At 31.0% G+C, this 17,688-nt stretch overlaps 1 protein-coding gene across 1 annotated transcript in view; it reads left to right on the plus strand.

Moving 5' to 3' along the window:
* LOC148284552 (thyrotropin-releasing hormone-degrading ectoenzyme-like) overlaps positions 1-17,688 on the plus strand; it is a 90,676-nt gene that overhangs the window by 10,814 nt on the left and 62,174 nt on the right. The gene's annotated exons all lie outside the window — the stretch shown is intronic.

Below are 17,688 nucleotides of genomic sequence, written 5' to 3' on the forward strand. Positions count from 1 at the left end.
CGGTTACCAAAAATCACTTTTCATTGAAAAGTATACCATTAAGTTAATTTTTTGTTTGTTTTTGGACATAATACTTAATAATCATTCCCTTTCCGCACCTAATGGTGCATAGGGAACTGCATTGGTACCCAATTGCAGCGTATCTTGTTATTTTTTGTTAGATGAAGGTAAGATAATCAGTCTTACGCTTCAGGAATAAAATCACATTTTTAAATAAATATTTCATGTCAAGATAGTCGGGAATCAAACCCGAGACCTCTTGCGTGGTAGGCTAACGCGATGACCTCTACACCACAAAGCCGGCACAATACTCAATTTCATTATTGCAAAATTGTTAATTTTCATGTCCCTACTTGCTAGATAGTTCCGTTTGAAGTCGGGACTCTCATATTCTAAATCAATGGAAAGTGGGTAGTTACGTAAACTTAGTTTGAACACTTTTGTAGCCACCAAAATCTAAGTATTACCTAAGGAAACTGTATTTTTAATCTTAGAATTATTACGACTATACAAATAAAAAATACTCTTATTAACTTCTATAATAAGGCTGAAATTCCTATGCACGAGTTTGGCCGGTAATCGCGCCACAGTGAAAATTAGCGAGCAAGATAAAAGAACAATAAGGTGGACTGATTAAAATATTAAAATAATAAAACTATTTTATTTATCCATCGGCATTTATCACCACTTTCATTGAAGAAACAGTACACCATGAGGCCGACCAACCTCCACGCGATTTATTTTATCTGAATTTTCTCCCGTGAGTAAAAACTAAATAAATAAAATGAAAGAAAAAAATAATAAATAAGTATCCACCCACCCTAATTTTACTGGACCAAGTGGATTGGTACGATACGTATGAAACGGGCCCGTACACGACAGATACAATCAATCATTTTTAGGATAATAATATTTAGAACAATTTGAATTGTTAGCTGCTAAGGCTCTCAGATTACAGAGAGCTCCTTCGGGCAGCTTTTCTCGTTCGGCAAGGAGCAACTTTTCCGTGTATGTGGGCACCACCAAGGAGACTTATGTCCTCAGATGCTGTGTGCGGTATGCGGTGGGCAAGCTGTAAGAATTATTAAATTTATGATCAGTATTGAACTTAGAACACCTTTGTACACATAATATGTTGTGTTGCTACAAGGTCCCTAGTTTAAATTTCATAACATGTTTATTTTACGTTACTGCTATCTTTATTTTTCTTCATGCAGTTAATTGACACGTATGTGTGATATTATTAAAAAAATTAACGAAACATTAAAAATTATTACAATTTCAAATACAGTTGATTCTAAAAAAGGTATATATTCATATAATAATAGTTTTCTCTATTTAATCGAACTATTTTGGTTTTGATTTTTTACGAAGGAAACATATAAAATAACTAGTAAAAATATTATTGATTACAGAAGATTAAAAAAACTTCAATCACAAAAATATGGAATTTTTATGATTTCCTTTTAAATTAGCTAGTATAATAGATAAGCGTTTGTATGTGTTTTAAAATATTAAAAATGTGTCGATAAGCTAAAAATTTTAAAACGCGGTAATAATGGTTAAATAAAGTTAAATAAAGTTTTATATCAAGCGAAAACATTTATATTAATATACCAAGAATAACAAAATGATGTGAGAAGAGGTTATTTTTCTTGAGAGATCAAGTCAAAGAAGGAATCGTGTGTTATAAAATACCACAAGAGACATGCATATTTTATAGGCCCAAATTTTTTAATTCTTTTTTTACTGATAATACTCGTATTTAATTGATTCCGAACTTTAAAATTTTTCCTTATTTAAAAAAAACACGCACTATCTTGGATTCAAACTAAAGATATTAACTCTTTTTTGTGAAATATTTTGTTGCCCTTTAATAATAAAGAATATTTTTATGTTTTTTTTTGTATTTTTTATTTCCTTTTTTAATTACTATAAAAAAAGTACCTTCTTATCTTTTACAGAATATTTTCTTTTCTCTTTCTTATATCACACAATAATATCATACCTGTCTATTTATTAAAGGAGCGAAAAAAATAATAAACATGTCTTGTTTACACACGAACAGGCCATGCCTTTGTAGGATTTTTTTGTTTACAATTTTTAATGTTAATATGTATTTCATTGGTTTGGCATTATTCTTTATTTTTTGAAAACTCAGTTTTACCTCTTATTTGTATATTGAAAAAATAAAAACAGAAAAATTATAATTTAAAAAAATAGAAAAAAAAACAAATGTTAAAGTCAAATCATCGAGAAGCGTGACAATGTAAAAGAACTGCATATGCATACATTCGATATTTTAAGACAGACGCATGTAGCGTCCTATTTTTTCTTTGCATGATGGTATCTGAAATTGGTAGTGTGTGTAGTAAAAATGCTTACTAGTACTAGCTGGAAAAAAATTGCCATGTATATTATTAATTGAATTTCTAATGTATTAATATTCTGTATCATTAATCTCCTAATGTAGGGGAGTGTGATGGAATACTAAACATGATTTATGAGCGCATGAACATGGCACATACAAAAGTGCACGTAAACATTAGACTGAACTTCTGTGTTCATGATAAACATATATAATTAATCTTGCCTGTTATGTAGACGCATCCCTAGAGGACGTAAGTAGTGACGTCGACTCTGTTCTGAGGTAGTGACACTCGTACATTATTGAATGCTGGGGGAAAAAAACAGTGAATCTTGAACTTATGTAATGTTAAAAATGAAAATAATATCTATTTAAAAAAAATTGTGGCGGCTTCAACATTAACTATATTTTTTAGTTGCCTTGCTTAAAGTAGATATACAAGGCTTACAATGGATGCAATGGGTGTGTTTCTTCTAGCTGCTCAAACTATTGCGTGGGGATTTGACGGAATAGTTGAGTATTATCAAAGATTCTCTGCATTTGTTCTCATCATCATCATCATCATTCCCCTTCCGCATATACTGGTGCATAGGGCACTGCATTGGTATACCAATCGCAGCGTATCTTAATTATTTTTGTTATCTGAAGGTTTAAATCAGTCTTACGCTTCAGGTACCAGTCCAGGGACTACAAATTATTCTAGAGTGAAAACTCTATTTTTCGTATTTGCTCTAGTGGAAAGAAAACTTCAGAAACCCTACCACGAGAAGCCGGATCGGCAGAAAGTAAGAAAACATGTTTTTCACTTGGAGTATTGGACATTTTGTTTCCTGCCTTTATTTATTAGTTTGATTTCCCCATATGGCAAGCAGAAGTTAAAAATGTGCTAACCAGTGTGATACGGTTTGAACATTTTGCCGTATCTTGTTGATCGAGGGTCAGCCAAAAACCGATGCCTTCTATTTTTTCTACTTAAATAAAGTTAGTTAAGTAAAAAAAAAATGAATATGGAGCTATTCCTCAAACCTTCTTCTACAATCAACTGCTAGTATTTTTTTTGCGTCAACAGATGGCAGCACTGCATTCGCTTGCAAAATGGCCGACATTGATGTTTGTATTGAACAGGGTTTGGTGATTGGATTCTTGAATGCAGGATGTGAAACGCCCATTCGTATTCATGAAAGACTGAAAAATGTGTACGGTGAAGCAACAGTGGATGTCAGCACTGTTAGACGATGGGTTTGTCGCTGTAACGAAGCTAAAGGACAAACACCGTTGGCTGACGAAAAGCAAAGCGACAGGCCGTTGACTGCAGCGACTCCTCGCAACATTCAGCGAGTCGATGACATCATGCGTGGTGACCGGATACCTACAGATGAATTGTGTCGCATTCTCTCCCTCAGTAAAGGCAGTGTGATGATGGTTATTTTACAACGGGGGTACTTAAAAGTGTGTGCTTTTTACTACAATGGAGCACATACCCCTGTTAAAAGATAGACCAAAATTGTATATATATATGTTTTACATTGATTAATCATTAATCAACAAATTAATCGTCAATAGTGTAGTTTTCAACAAATGTGTTTGCAATTTATTTTCATGGCTATTAAAAGAAGTTAAAAAATAGATGGCATTAGTTTTTGACTGACCCTTGTACATAAATATGTGGGTACGTATATATCAATAAACCTACCAAGGCAAAAAGCGGCTTTCTTTGGTGGGTCCAGCTTGTTATCAGCCATTTTTAAAAATAGTTTTGCTGATTGCTTTAATTTACATAGAATTATAGTTTATATCTAGACTACAGATCCATCACTCTTCACTATCTTCTTCAAGACTTAAAACGTATTTTCTTAAGTTGAAATCGAAGTTCTTTCATTCTAAAATACTAACGATTATGAATATCTGCAGTATATAGCAAACAAAAAGGGAAACTCAGAAGTGTTCGGAGTGTCCGATATCTTGCGAAGTTTTGCTTTGCAAAAATATAAACTGTCAGTTAAAATAATACCATGTCAGGCTAGGCGCCGCGCCGTGGCGCAGTTGGTTAAACATCCGACTCTGAATTGGGCGTCACGCATCGTAGATTTGACTCCCGCCAACTGCAAGATAAAATCCAAGAAAGGCTTTTATCTTTTTCTTAGTTCTCTTTTGTACAGTATTTTTCATAAATTCCTTCCATATCATCTCTTTCCCACCTGCAGACAAGTCTCAAAAATTTAGAATTAGCGGGTTATTCTTTTATTTTTAAATTTTATTCTCCGCAAATCTAATATTTACATAATATTTGTAATGAAAATGAGAACTAAAGGCATTAAAATTAACTCCTTTTTTTAACGTTTGTAACGAATTAAATCCTATGCGTGGGTACGGTTTGTCAACTAGCCCCGTTATTTGCGGCACATTTGCATTATTGTCAGAACTGTTCATTCCGCACTAAGGGTGAAAAATCTAAGGGGCCAAAATTTTGAGAGCTGCTCTCCTTAATCCTTACCGCAACGTGGGCATCTCAAACTCAATTTTTGAGCCCAAACCCACTAGAACGGCGTCAGGTTTTGACGTATGTCCGCATTGTTTTTATTTTTTGCTATCGCGCAAGCTCCGACATCGATTGTTCTTATATTTTGTGTATTTTTTTAAACAGGCCCTACTTGACCTCGTAAAAAACCTAACCCCAAGTTTTTACTTTATATCATATCATTAAACTCCTCGATATATTTACATATAGAAGATAAAACCGTATTTGATATATCGCTCTATTCGATAAAATTGCAACCTAAAACCGTCAAACTTGACTGCAAAATTAATTCAAAGATGGTGTCAAATATTCCACAAGAAATAATGATTCGCATAAAAAATCACAGGATGACCATTTCCGTTCAATTCAAGGCAGATCCGTTAAACTAATAATGGACCCAGGAAACGTGAAAGATCTACGGCATTTGAAAGCATAACTTGATTTTAGGAATATTCCATTCTAGTAAATTTGTATGAAATGTTGAACTCATAAATTACCTACCTACATTAGAAGAACTAAATTACTTATTTTATTAAAATAAAATCAGAATATTAAAATATCTGTCTGCACGTTATTCATTTGTAAAATAATAATTATTTGGTAAATTTAAATAATTCAAATCTTTTTGATTTTTTTTTATTCTTTTCAGTTTATTTAAATAATTTCTTGGTGCATATATTTTTTAATTTCTTTTTATAGACAAAACATAAACCTTTATTTTGGATGAGTTAATAATTAATATTTTTGATAATTGATATTTTGGATGAGGTGAATACTTTCGAAATTGTAGAAAAAATTATATTCGTGTAATTTCTACATTTTCTGGATGTTTTATTGGAAAATTCAAATGTAGGATTCTTATTTGGTTTAAGCAATATTTATGAATGCAATTTGCAAATGTTTAACTCCGTTGGCCTTTATCGTGGTTCCACCCAAAATCCGTATGAGTTTTTCTCAGGGATATCTCTCCTTTATTGCACCGAGAGTGTTTAATATTTTGGAAGAGCGTAGTAAGCTTTCAGGGACAAAAACTATTTTTAAGAGAGGCGTTAAGGACTAGATTTTCCTTAGTGGGAGGGATTTGAGTGGGAAACTCCTTGATGATTTTCCGATTGTTTGAGTTTACTGTTAACCATATATTTGTTTTTTTATTGTCGTGTTTCTGATCCTATATAATATTGGTGATGATAAAAAAAAAATATCATAGAAAAATATTTACAAGTACATGAAAACAACATTTTTGTGTTTATATTGAGTTTTTCTACTGACATTTCTTGGTGGAACTGCATTTTAATTATAATAATAAAAATACTCAAGATGTCGGTCACGACGAAACTCGGTCACTGGTAAAAAAAAAGTTTAAAAAAAAGTGGAATAAAACTATAAAGTATTTTATTATTATAATTTTTATGTATTTGTATACTTTGTGGAAATCTGTTATTAGTTCTGAGTTTATACATTATATCTGTTTGTTTACTATAAATATGTATGTTGAACTGTTAGTTTCTCAAATAAAATAAAATAAATAAATATACCCATGTGCTGTGTCAACTAATTGCTCGTCCTAACTCAACAGAGGACTTTTAGTCCCATAGATTTGGGACTTAGGTATGTCTTAAATAATGTGTAATAAACTGCTTTTAAGTAAATAAATAAATAAATTGATTAGTATATTCTGATGTTAATTCTTCGTTGGTTTGAAGGAAATGTTTTTCTAGAATTTTAGATCATGTTATTCAGATATTATCATTTTATCGTTTTATTATAAACGCTCTTTACAATAAATATTCTTTTATTTCATGATTCCGAGGGCCATGAATTCATATAATTGAGCACTTTAGATTCTTCTCATGTTTATTGTTTAGAATTTTACTTTAGTTATTCCTTTATTGAACTTGCCTACTCCTAGGTGACTTCTCTTCTCAGTGGAGTCTTATTTGCTCTTGACTGGATTAGACGGTAAACACAGGGGGGCAGGGATCAGCTATCTACCTATCTAGTATTCTCTTGTATTTAATTTATATTTATTTTTTCTTTACAATCTCACAAACTGTGTATTATATTTATTATTTTATTTCATAAAAGTCCCCCTCTTCTAAGATTTTTTGGATAAAGAACTCTTGTTATAGTCCGCTAGAAGATAAAATGTTCAATTGTCTGGGACCAAATTGGAGTTATATATTAATGTGGGTTATTTTATGGAAGGGAAGCCTTTATACGATTGATACTTGCCCAGCTGGAAACCCATACAATGTGAATGATCTTATAAGCATCTACATGTGTCGGAATGGCCAGCCCTATGTGTTACACGTTTCAAATCCAAAAATTTACATAAAATATCATATTTATTTCCTCTATCAAACTCGATGTTATGTTCTAGGGCCAACATTTTTAATTATTTTAAGTTCAATACAGAAAAAAGAAACAATTTTATTTAAAATTGAAAATTTTGATTAATTCTAAATTTTAATTTTACAGGAATCGAATTATTCTTTAATTATTCACCTTATTTTCTTTTGACATATGTTTTACATTTTAATGGAATAAAACAGTACTATTTATGCAGTCTAATTTGAAACTTGTTTAGTTATATTATTTTGTCATTGTTTTAGAAGACGTAAAATATGAAAATGTAAAAGTTTTTAACAATGAAAAACTTTGGTTTTGTCCGCCTCGTACTGTAATGCTCAGCTCGTTTGCCTACTATGCAAGAGGTATCGGTATCGGGTTCGATTAACGACATGGTTTACATGAAATATAGCCTGACTGACACCTAAAGCGAAAGACTGATCACCTTATCTTGATGTAACAAGCGATCGAGATACGCTGCATTTGGTCTTTAAATGCAATGCTCTATGGACCACTGAGTGCGGATAGGAAATAAATGATTAGAGTTATTATTATACGATGAGGTGTTTTTTTATTTTTTTAAATTCAATAATGGCCTATAAAACTAATTTTGTAATTTTTATATTTTTTCGCCTGTGGCGTTACGAGATGTCGTTGGTGAGTTGTGCTTCATTTAAAAGTAGAACTCCGTAGCGTCAGAATATGATAAACGCTGAAAAAATGGCTATCCGGAAACCAGAAATCTATCACAACATATAAAACGCTGTAGTTGATTGATTGATTCACAAGAACCTGAGAAGAGTTAGAATTTTAAGTAAAATTATTTTATTAATTTAAAAAAAAACAGTTTTAATAAACTTCCCAGTAAAATTAAGTGCTCTAGTTTTTACCGCGTGAAAAAAAAACAAGTGTGAAGTGTGCATTACACAGAGTGTAAAGTGTGCATTACACAGAGTGTGAAGTGGTCACTTAAACCAGCCAATGACAAATCATAAGCCCTGTAAGTGCCTAGACTTCCATATTCCCTTCTCAAAAATGTCTTCCCTCTCTGTTGCAACAAATTTTTATATTAAATGACAATGAACTATTTCGCCTCAGTTAGGTTAGGTTAGGTTAGGTTAGTTTAGGTGAAAAATCGAAACCGATATTTCGGTCAACCACAAATAATAATTCGAGCTTTGTAAAATGACTCCCTAAAATTACCTCAAGGGCGCTGCACCTTGCAGTACAAAACGCATAGGAAGTTAGGATTCTAGTTCCTCGGTTACAAAGGAAGAAACACATAAGATACAGATTATGACACGTTTTGCAGCTATAAAGCTTTTGGGTCGATAAAGTTATGGCTTCTATTGAGTCCTTAGACCTAAATTGGTCACATCCTTTATTCTTAAAAGCATGTTTATGAAATATTTGTATGTAACCACTTATCGACTTTTCTATATCTACCGGTTTCGAGACGTTACGCTTCGTCAGGATACCAATTAAACCAACATGCAAAACCCACTGTTCACCTTCACCACAGTTGTTGCACAAAAATATAAAACCAAAACGTCATGCATTTTAATAAGCAACCCTTACATGCATTGATTAGGTTATGAAAATACTTTATGTTATGGAAAAAAAAGTTGAAAATAGAGGGAAGGGATGAAGGAAGGGGCGTGAGTTTAATAGGTATAGGGTGACCATTACAATGGAACATCATATAGTTGGTGTCCTGCCGAAGAGACGTGTATGTCTCGAACAAATATATACAAATATTTAACAAAATTTAGTGAAATGTTTGACCACAAAAATAATGTTTGAAACATTAATAGCATTTTTGTTTATTTATTTTGTTTGTTCTAGTTTTTTTGGTTGAAATTTTGCTGTGATATGTTTGTTTAAAAAGATGTTTTACTTGCTTTGTTTCTTTGTTGTTCTAAATACGACTTTTAAAAAAGTATCACTTTAGCCTCTAATTGAGTTAATATCCTGGGAATATTTTGTTTTATACTTTGTATCATATAATCAATAAATAATGATATTAATTTACATTAAAAAAATGATTTTACTACTGAGTGTTTTAATTTAGAAAATAATATACAGATATAAGCTTAAATACCATAGGTCTTACTACAGCTGCTACAGAGCGCTTGGACGGTTGGCAGTTATGATGTATATAAGTAAAAAAATAATTTAAATACGGAAGCTAAACTCAAAAAGAAAAAAAAAAACGTATTTCTACGGCCTGTGATTAGAACTCATATTCATTGACACGAAAAATATCTACTTCAGTAAATCTATCGTTATATTGCTCGATAGTAATAAAATACTAATTATTTTGACAAAATACAATATAATATAGTCGCTATTAAAACTCGATTAGATCTTTTTGTGGATAAGGGGATGACATATAGAAAAAAATGCTATTTTCCAGTCATCATTTATGAAATAGAGTTAGCCAAGGGGTATTAGATTATTACTCTGACCTGCATATGTCAAATTATGATTGTCATCAAATCATTAGCGAGGGAACGAATTAAATGCACATTTTTAGTAATAACACTAGCATTTTATTACATTATTCTTAATGAGTTTGTTCTGTTTCTTTTGGGTTAATTTTATCAGAAATCTCCCCTTCAGCCCCTATATTTATTTTTTTACCAATTGGTGCAGGGCTCCGTTCGCAACAGGCCATTAAAAGAGTTATCTTTATTTGTCTCTATACTTGTATGTTTTTCTTTTTTAAACATTATCAATAACAGGTTTCCGATAAAGTAACTTTAAAATTGAACATAACCTTTGTACATAAATTTCGATTTTTATTTATAGATAATTGAAGATGGCTGTATTATTGTTTGAATTGGCATCATCTTTGAGGAATAACTAATAAAATACATAATATTTAAAACAGTTTGTTTTAAAACCACTCGAGTTTATTTTAAAGCACTACTAGTTTCGGAAGGCACATTTCCTTCCACCTACAGGTGTTATTATAAATATAAATATCAAACATTTATAAGATATAAAACAAATCGCTAAAAATAATAAATGTTATAACAAACAAATAGAAAAAAAAGGTTTAAAAATAAAATCAGAAATATTTTTTTAGATGAACACTTGTACTCAGCACGTAATAATATATAACTGGAATATTGTAAGTAACAGTGAGAGATGTTTAAGTATAACGAGTGGAATCCAGCCTTGTCGACAAACATTTGTACATACAATATAACTCCTATTATCCAAACTATGACTATCAGGATCACTGATTGAATGATTGATGAATACCTTTCTAAATTAAAGAAAAAAAATAAGACGGAAACTTACTGCTTTTTGCAAAATAACGATTTGGCTGCCCGAAATTGGATAGTGACAGTCAAACAGCTTATTTTGACCGAGATGTTCAGCAAGCAATGACTTTCATTTACAGTACGATACGTACGTACGGTACTAATGTACAGTACTTGTAACTACGCTTAACATGTAACATGTTGCCTTTTCATTCAATTGACTAAAAGCTCATTTTTATATTTTAAATCACTATTTCCATTTTCAACACACACAGTAATTAAATCAAATAGACCCTTTTTTCGGAAAATATCTAAAAATCCGAATGTTCGATTATCCGAATAGGGTCCGGTCCCAATTGATTTGGGTAATTGGAGTTCTACTGTACTTGTAAAATGAAGCATAATTCATAAATATCTTCGGGCGTTGCCTAGAATGTAAAATAACTCAGCCAGACGAATCTCATCCACATCAATAATGATTGCAGCTCTTTTGCTTCACGAAACTCGAAGAAATGTGGGTGTTCTAAAACAGGTAGAACAGTGAATGCTATACGGTCTGTAATGAAGCCACCTAACGACGGGTCATAAGCCCCGTAAATTCCAAGACTTACATATTCCTCTTTCAAACGTGTTTTCCTTATGTTCTGCAATAAATTTCGGTAGGTAGGTATTGGTTTTTTTTTTATTCCAAATCATGTGAACAAAAACTGACAAATATTTTAAAAATAATTATTCGTTTCTGTCTATGATTGCGTAACGTTTTTTTTTATTTATTTTATTGGTGTGATGAAAAATTTCCTAAATTATGAATTTTATTATGGTATTAACCTTGAAAAAAATAGAAAAAAATACGTAAAAGTAAGATATAAATATCAGTATGAAATCTTATTATTTTATTTATTCGTTACAACTCTACAGATATAATATACGAGCTGAACCAGGCAATGCTTTGCTATTGCTAAATTTGTGTATATAGTCGTATTTAGATTAAATGAACACAATCAAAAGTTTGATTTTTGAGATTTGGATTACATAAATTGTGAGGATATGCGGTGACAGGGAATTTGTTATTCTGTCACTTTCTTGCAGATGCCTCCCTGATACTAAGCGGAAAAGACAACTGCATGTCGGACTTTTTATGCTTAAATAAAAGAACGGAAATCGACGTTTAGCTGTCCCGTTTTTCGCACCTCAAAACTTAACCGATTTTATTTATTTTTTTGACAGAATAAAAATTCCTGTATTGATACGTCTTTCATTTTTCATAAATTGTTATTGCGGGATTTTGGATGGTTCTAGTTCCCATAATTAACTACTTATAAAAAATAAATAAAGCCATAGACACGCCAACAGTAAATACCTATTGTGTATAAAAAAAACACTGTTCTAGTTCATAATCCAGGAAGAAAATACGGGAATACGTTTGTATGAAGAAAAATCAGACCGCGTTTTCTCTAAAGATTAAACACGTTTAAGTATTGTTACAAAACTTAACTTTATAATGATAAACGGATTAACGTACAAAATATGGTGTAACTTATCATTGGTAAGTAAGTACCTAGGCCCTTGTTTGAAATTGAATTCTGAAACTTGAAATAATTATTTTTTTAAAAAAGAATTATTTTTGTAAATGTCAAAGTCTGCTCTTCTTGCCAACAGGGATGCACTTTATGTAAGAATACGATGTCCAAAAGCGTTATTTGAGTATTACTAAAAATCCAGTAAAAATAAGCAAATGGGTAGAAATTATAAGGAATTTAAGGAAAGTATCTGATTGGGAGCCATAAAAACGAATGTGGTTTATAAACGTTCAAATACAAATTCTTTTCAAAAATATCTTTCACTAAATTTTTAGGTACATAAATGCATTCTCCTCGAATGTAGCCCCGGTGAACAAAGAGTAAAACATTTACGCTCCTAACTTTATTTCTACAAAACAGATTAAAGATTTTAAGAGTTTTAAATATACCCATACTCAAGTTCGTCATTTTTATACAAACCGCACGTAAATTGGTCCAGTAGTTATTCAGTCCATCGAGGACACACATACGAACATTGCCTTTTGTATATTTAGATTACGAGTACTTAGAATCGTAACGTATCCCCAACTCCATGAAACCAGAAGCCCAGCTGAGTTCGGACTCACCACAATCAAGAGTGTAAGCATCTTTACCAAAACTAATATTCAAATATGTGTGTACTATATCAATATTATAAATGCGAAAATATATTTGTTTGTTTGTGTGTCCCTCACGTCTTAACGGAGCTACCGATCGACTTGATATTTTGGACAGGGGTTGCCTGAAAGATGAGAAGTAAAATAGGATACCTTTCATTCTGAAAATTTAAAAAGTAATCTAGAAACTAAAAAAAATAATGAATTATAGTAGCAAATTACAACAGGGATGGAAAACATTTTATAGAAGGGAATATGGAAGTCTAGGCAGTTACATGGTTTATGACCTGTTATTGGCTGGTTTAAGTGGTGTGTAACATGTGTAACATTCACCATTCTGCCCTTGTTCAAACATCCACATTTCCTCAACTCTTTCATCTGTTCATTTTAGTGAAGTTAAAGTGCCGAAACCTTTATAGTTGTTAAAAGATTCATCTGATAAAATTATTTTACATACTAGTTACTTGTTACTAGATACTTTGTTAATCTTATTGACTCCTTAGGGGGTGAAATCTAGTCTTTTTTCTACAAACATTTAGACAAACTCAAAATATTGAAATTAAAGTAACAATGAGCAACATTATTTGAAAATGAGTAGGCAGGAAGGTGGGATGTCCAAAATTATTGATTGTAAATTATTTTTTTCAATATCCATAATTGACTTACAATGGTTAGTTTGGTTTACTTTTCATTTTGGTTTTGTGGTTGGATTTTTGATTCGTGAACAGAATAACGATGCTATGTCGCCATAGAGAAACGGAAACTCGTATTTCTTTCATAGCGATAGTTGGAAGACCAAGCTGCTTTCGATCCTGATAAAATGCATAATTCTATCGGGAAAATTCTTATTGATAAACGAAAACTCTTATTGACAAATGGCACCACTAATTAATAAATGATTAACCAAAATAATGTCTTCCTAATACCATGTCAGCGAAGCCGCAGGTAAAATAATGTACATAATAATTTAAAAATACAAAAAAAACTTGAACATAGTCACCCATTTCCAGTTAGGAGGCACATGAATCTTCAACGAAAATTTCTAAAACTTTTATTTCGCGGTAAGCATATTGGCTGAAAAACATTATCCAATTCCAAAACGCACCTTGTCCGTCTTCTAAATAATTTCATCTTGTCCATTTTGACGTTACATGTTTTGTTTTCTTTATATTTTGTACTTACAACAATAAAATAAACATAGTTATGTTTTCTTGCCCTGCAACTTCTTAAAAATATATTACTATAATTTATTTGGACCCTTTAAAACATTTTCAAAGTGCCATAAAACATTTACAAAAGTCACCGTATCTATAAAATAGTTACAAAAGTCCATAATATACCTTCGATATTACATATTCAAATGATTTAAAAATAAACTGTATGTAAAACTTCATTTTAGAAATATTGTTGTTTTATTCAATGTAGATCGATTAATAGAGGTCTATGCACATTTTTTGTGAATATCTGTATACTCGTATGTGCTCAACGGTGAATGTTACAGTCTGTAAATAAATTACTTAAACCAGATAATTCCGTAAGCGCTCCATCGTCATCACCCTATACACACCTCATGGTGCTTAGGGCACTCTATTGGAACACCAAATTCAGCGTACCTCGATCATCAGTTACATAAAGGCAACGTGATCAGTCTTATACTTCAAGTCCAGCAACAATTAAATAGTGGAGTGTTTAACCACTTTATAAACAAAAAACAAATATTTCTCTTTGGCACTGCTACGAGTTGAACCCAGGACCTTAAGCATAATACGCCGAATACGCCAACCACAACACTACGAGGACGGCTTATCTCCTCTCGATCTCCTTTTTCAGGATTTTTACCGGATAGCATACATCGAGTTGAAAACACTCGTTCAGGATTCTAGTTCTATTTCACACATATAACGGTATTCTTTACCCGCCCGGACACAAATATTATTTAATTGTGTTATGTTATAAAGCTAGATGGACAGGATGAACTATAGAAATGGGTGACTTGGTACATAAATAACAATTCCACACTACTATCTGAAAACACACAAAATTATATTGTGTGCACCATATCATTATTTCACATAAAATTTAATTTAATATTTTATTCAATATGATGTTTATTTTTTACGACTCAGTATTAATCTTTGTAATTTGACCCAAAATAATACGGGCATCTAAATTTAGAATAGTATATTTTGTCTGTTTGTATTTGCTTTTACATTATTTAATACGTGAATTGGCTTTAATATTTAAAATAAAATAAAATAAAGCCCATCACGAAACTGACTAAAGAAACGATGAAATTGGACACTGAGGCCTAAGAGTCTCAGAGCATTTCGTATGTAACGGAAACTAGAGCAAAATACAATAATTTTGAAGCCACACGTTGGGCACCATTTGTGATGGAAAAATTCGGGGGCGAAGCACCCCCTGAGGTTCTTCATCCACCGACCAGATAAGTCAACTAAAGCAAGAAACAAAACCAACCTTCGACAAAACATTCTCGACACTCTTACCACAGGTGAAATTGCGCACAATACCAAATTATATATAAAATAAGCTTTTTTCGATTACACACTTATTTAAAATTTATTATTTGGCATTAAATTGTTTAAATATATAAATCTTCTTAGAAAATAAAAAAGTAGTTTTTAATACATAAATTTAAATAGTAAATATAATATATATTATTATTTAAATATATATTAAGATACGAAGTACATAACAGTAACAGATTTCACATTATACATGTCGGACGTACGAATTTAGCATAGAACAAACTATGGCCTTAATTCTCCAATGACCCGTCTTTGTCGTATTGTTAACTCAAGACAAGATCTGGACTTTTTTAGTTTAAGCTTACAACGATTTAAACGAGCACTAAATAAATAGTCCAGATCTTGTCTTGATGTCCGTTATGTTTGTCAATGCTTCTTTTCTTTTAAAAAAATATTTTTAACTATTCTTTAATTATAGTATTTAATTCTTATAAATTATAAACATGGACAATGTCCGTTAATAAATAAATAAATTAATAGAGTAGAAAATTCAAATTTATAAAAATAGAATAAAAGGTTCTAAAGTGAATGTTATGAAATTTGAACAAAATCAGCTGTTCTTTTACATATTTACCAAGCCAAAAATTAATGAAATTGTCATCATGTTTAACCAGGATCATATAAATCGAATTGAATTGAATTAGAATATGCAAACCTATACTACATTTTAAAAGCGTTGTTGATACGTAATTATCTCGTAAGAAAGGGATAACAATATGCGAAATAAAATGAATAGGGAAAAAGCGGATGCTATAGTCTTTAATAAAATACGCAATGAAATAAAAGACATAAATTTAATAAGTAAATTTAATTGTTTTGAACGCTTTTTGGTTCGTGGTTATGTTATATGATAACTTATATGTAACAGTTCTTCTATGTACGCCATATGAACATTAACTTGTTAAGTATAAAGGAATTACAAAAATATGAATATGAAAGATCATAGAACTACTAACATAATCATCAAATCTTAAAATCAGTATGGTTTTTATTTTTTAAGTAAGACAATGGCAATACAATAAATAATTATTTGAACGGACAACAATCCAATATTTCTAATTGTGCTTTTTTTAAATACATTAATAGAAATGTATATTTGGGATACTTTCGTAAAAAATAAAACTTTTTAAAAATGCTTGCAAAAAAGTTTAGGCCAATTTTAAGCCGAATCCTAAACTTATTTTACTGGCCGAAACTGGCCAAAAACGTAATCGAAACCAAAACTACTTCTAATTAACATAATGGTAATGGATTTTTGTGATCAGATTAAACAAGTGAATAAACAAACGAAACGAAACGATAAAACGAATGTTGTTTGTAAACATTTAAAAACAAACTTTTTTGTGCACTAAAAAATAATATCTTCTTAATTTTTTATCATATGCATTCTCAACTAACGCAACCCTGGTGAGCGATTAAAAAGAAACATTTATGCTCCTAACAGTTTTTATGCTTTTCGTAAATTTGAGATTTTAAACTCAAAATTAAACAAAAAATTTAGCTGTAAACCTGCTCGTTGCAAAGATGTACATTTCGTTGAAAACCAGACGTTAATCAGTCCAGTAGTTATTCTTTGTCTAAGGAACTGGTTTTATTTCACTCACAGAACCGTATTCTTCATCCGCCCGGAAACATAATTATTATTATCACTCGGCCAACTCCTGTTTTAGCGCCTTATTTTACCAAACAAATAAGTTAAACATTCAAAACAAAAAAAACTCAATTCCTTCAATATAAATCACACGTTTCTTTCGCAAAACAATATGTTTTTTTTTTCTAGTTTTGGGATGTGTGATAAGCGGTAAACAACCAACAGCAAAGTAACCAAAAGGTGGGGCGATATAATATTTAGTATCAATTAACCATATTTTGAGTATGTTCAAATGTTTTTAGAAAAGACTAGATTTCACTACATTGGCAATTATTAAGATTGAGATTTATTGCGACAAAAAGAGAAAATATTTTTGAAGGCAATAAATATGGAAGTTGATTAAAAAAAATTGTTAACCCTGTAAAAGCCTAGTTTTTTTTTTTAATATTCCCTTCTCAAAAATGTTATCCCTATTTGTTGCAATAAATTAGTATCACTATAAATTAACTTTAAATATCCCACAAGGCCAAAAAGGCCCACTGAATTAGTACATTATTTTAATGTTTATGTAAATATTGTATAAGCCCAAATTAATGCGTCCTGGAATACAACACGACATTTATATTTGGAGCAGCGCCACGATTACAAACACTATCTTCATCGATACATATTACATATCGAGACGGTATAAAGCAAAATCTATATTTATGTACGCAAATGTGTATATTAATATGAAAATTTAAAGTATCTTCGCTGGTAACCTGTGATTTAACTTTTTTTTTTAATGTACACATATTCTATTAAAAAAACATATTTTGCTATATATTAAAGTTAAGATAAAAGTTAACTTGCAATTGTAATACGG

The sequence above is a fragment of the Micrasema longulum genome, unplaced genomic scaffold (genome assembly GCF_059751315.1).
Source record: "Micrasema longulum isolate JH-2025_06_02 unplaced genomic scaffold, ASM5975131v1 h1tg000110l, whole genome shotgun sequence".
NCBI lineage: Eukaryota > Metazoa > Arthropoda > Insecta > Trichoptera > Brachycentridae > Micrasema > Micrasema longulum.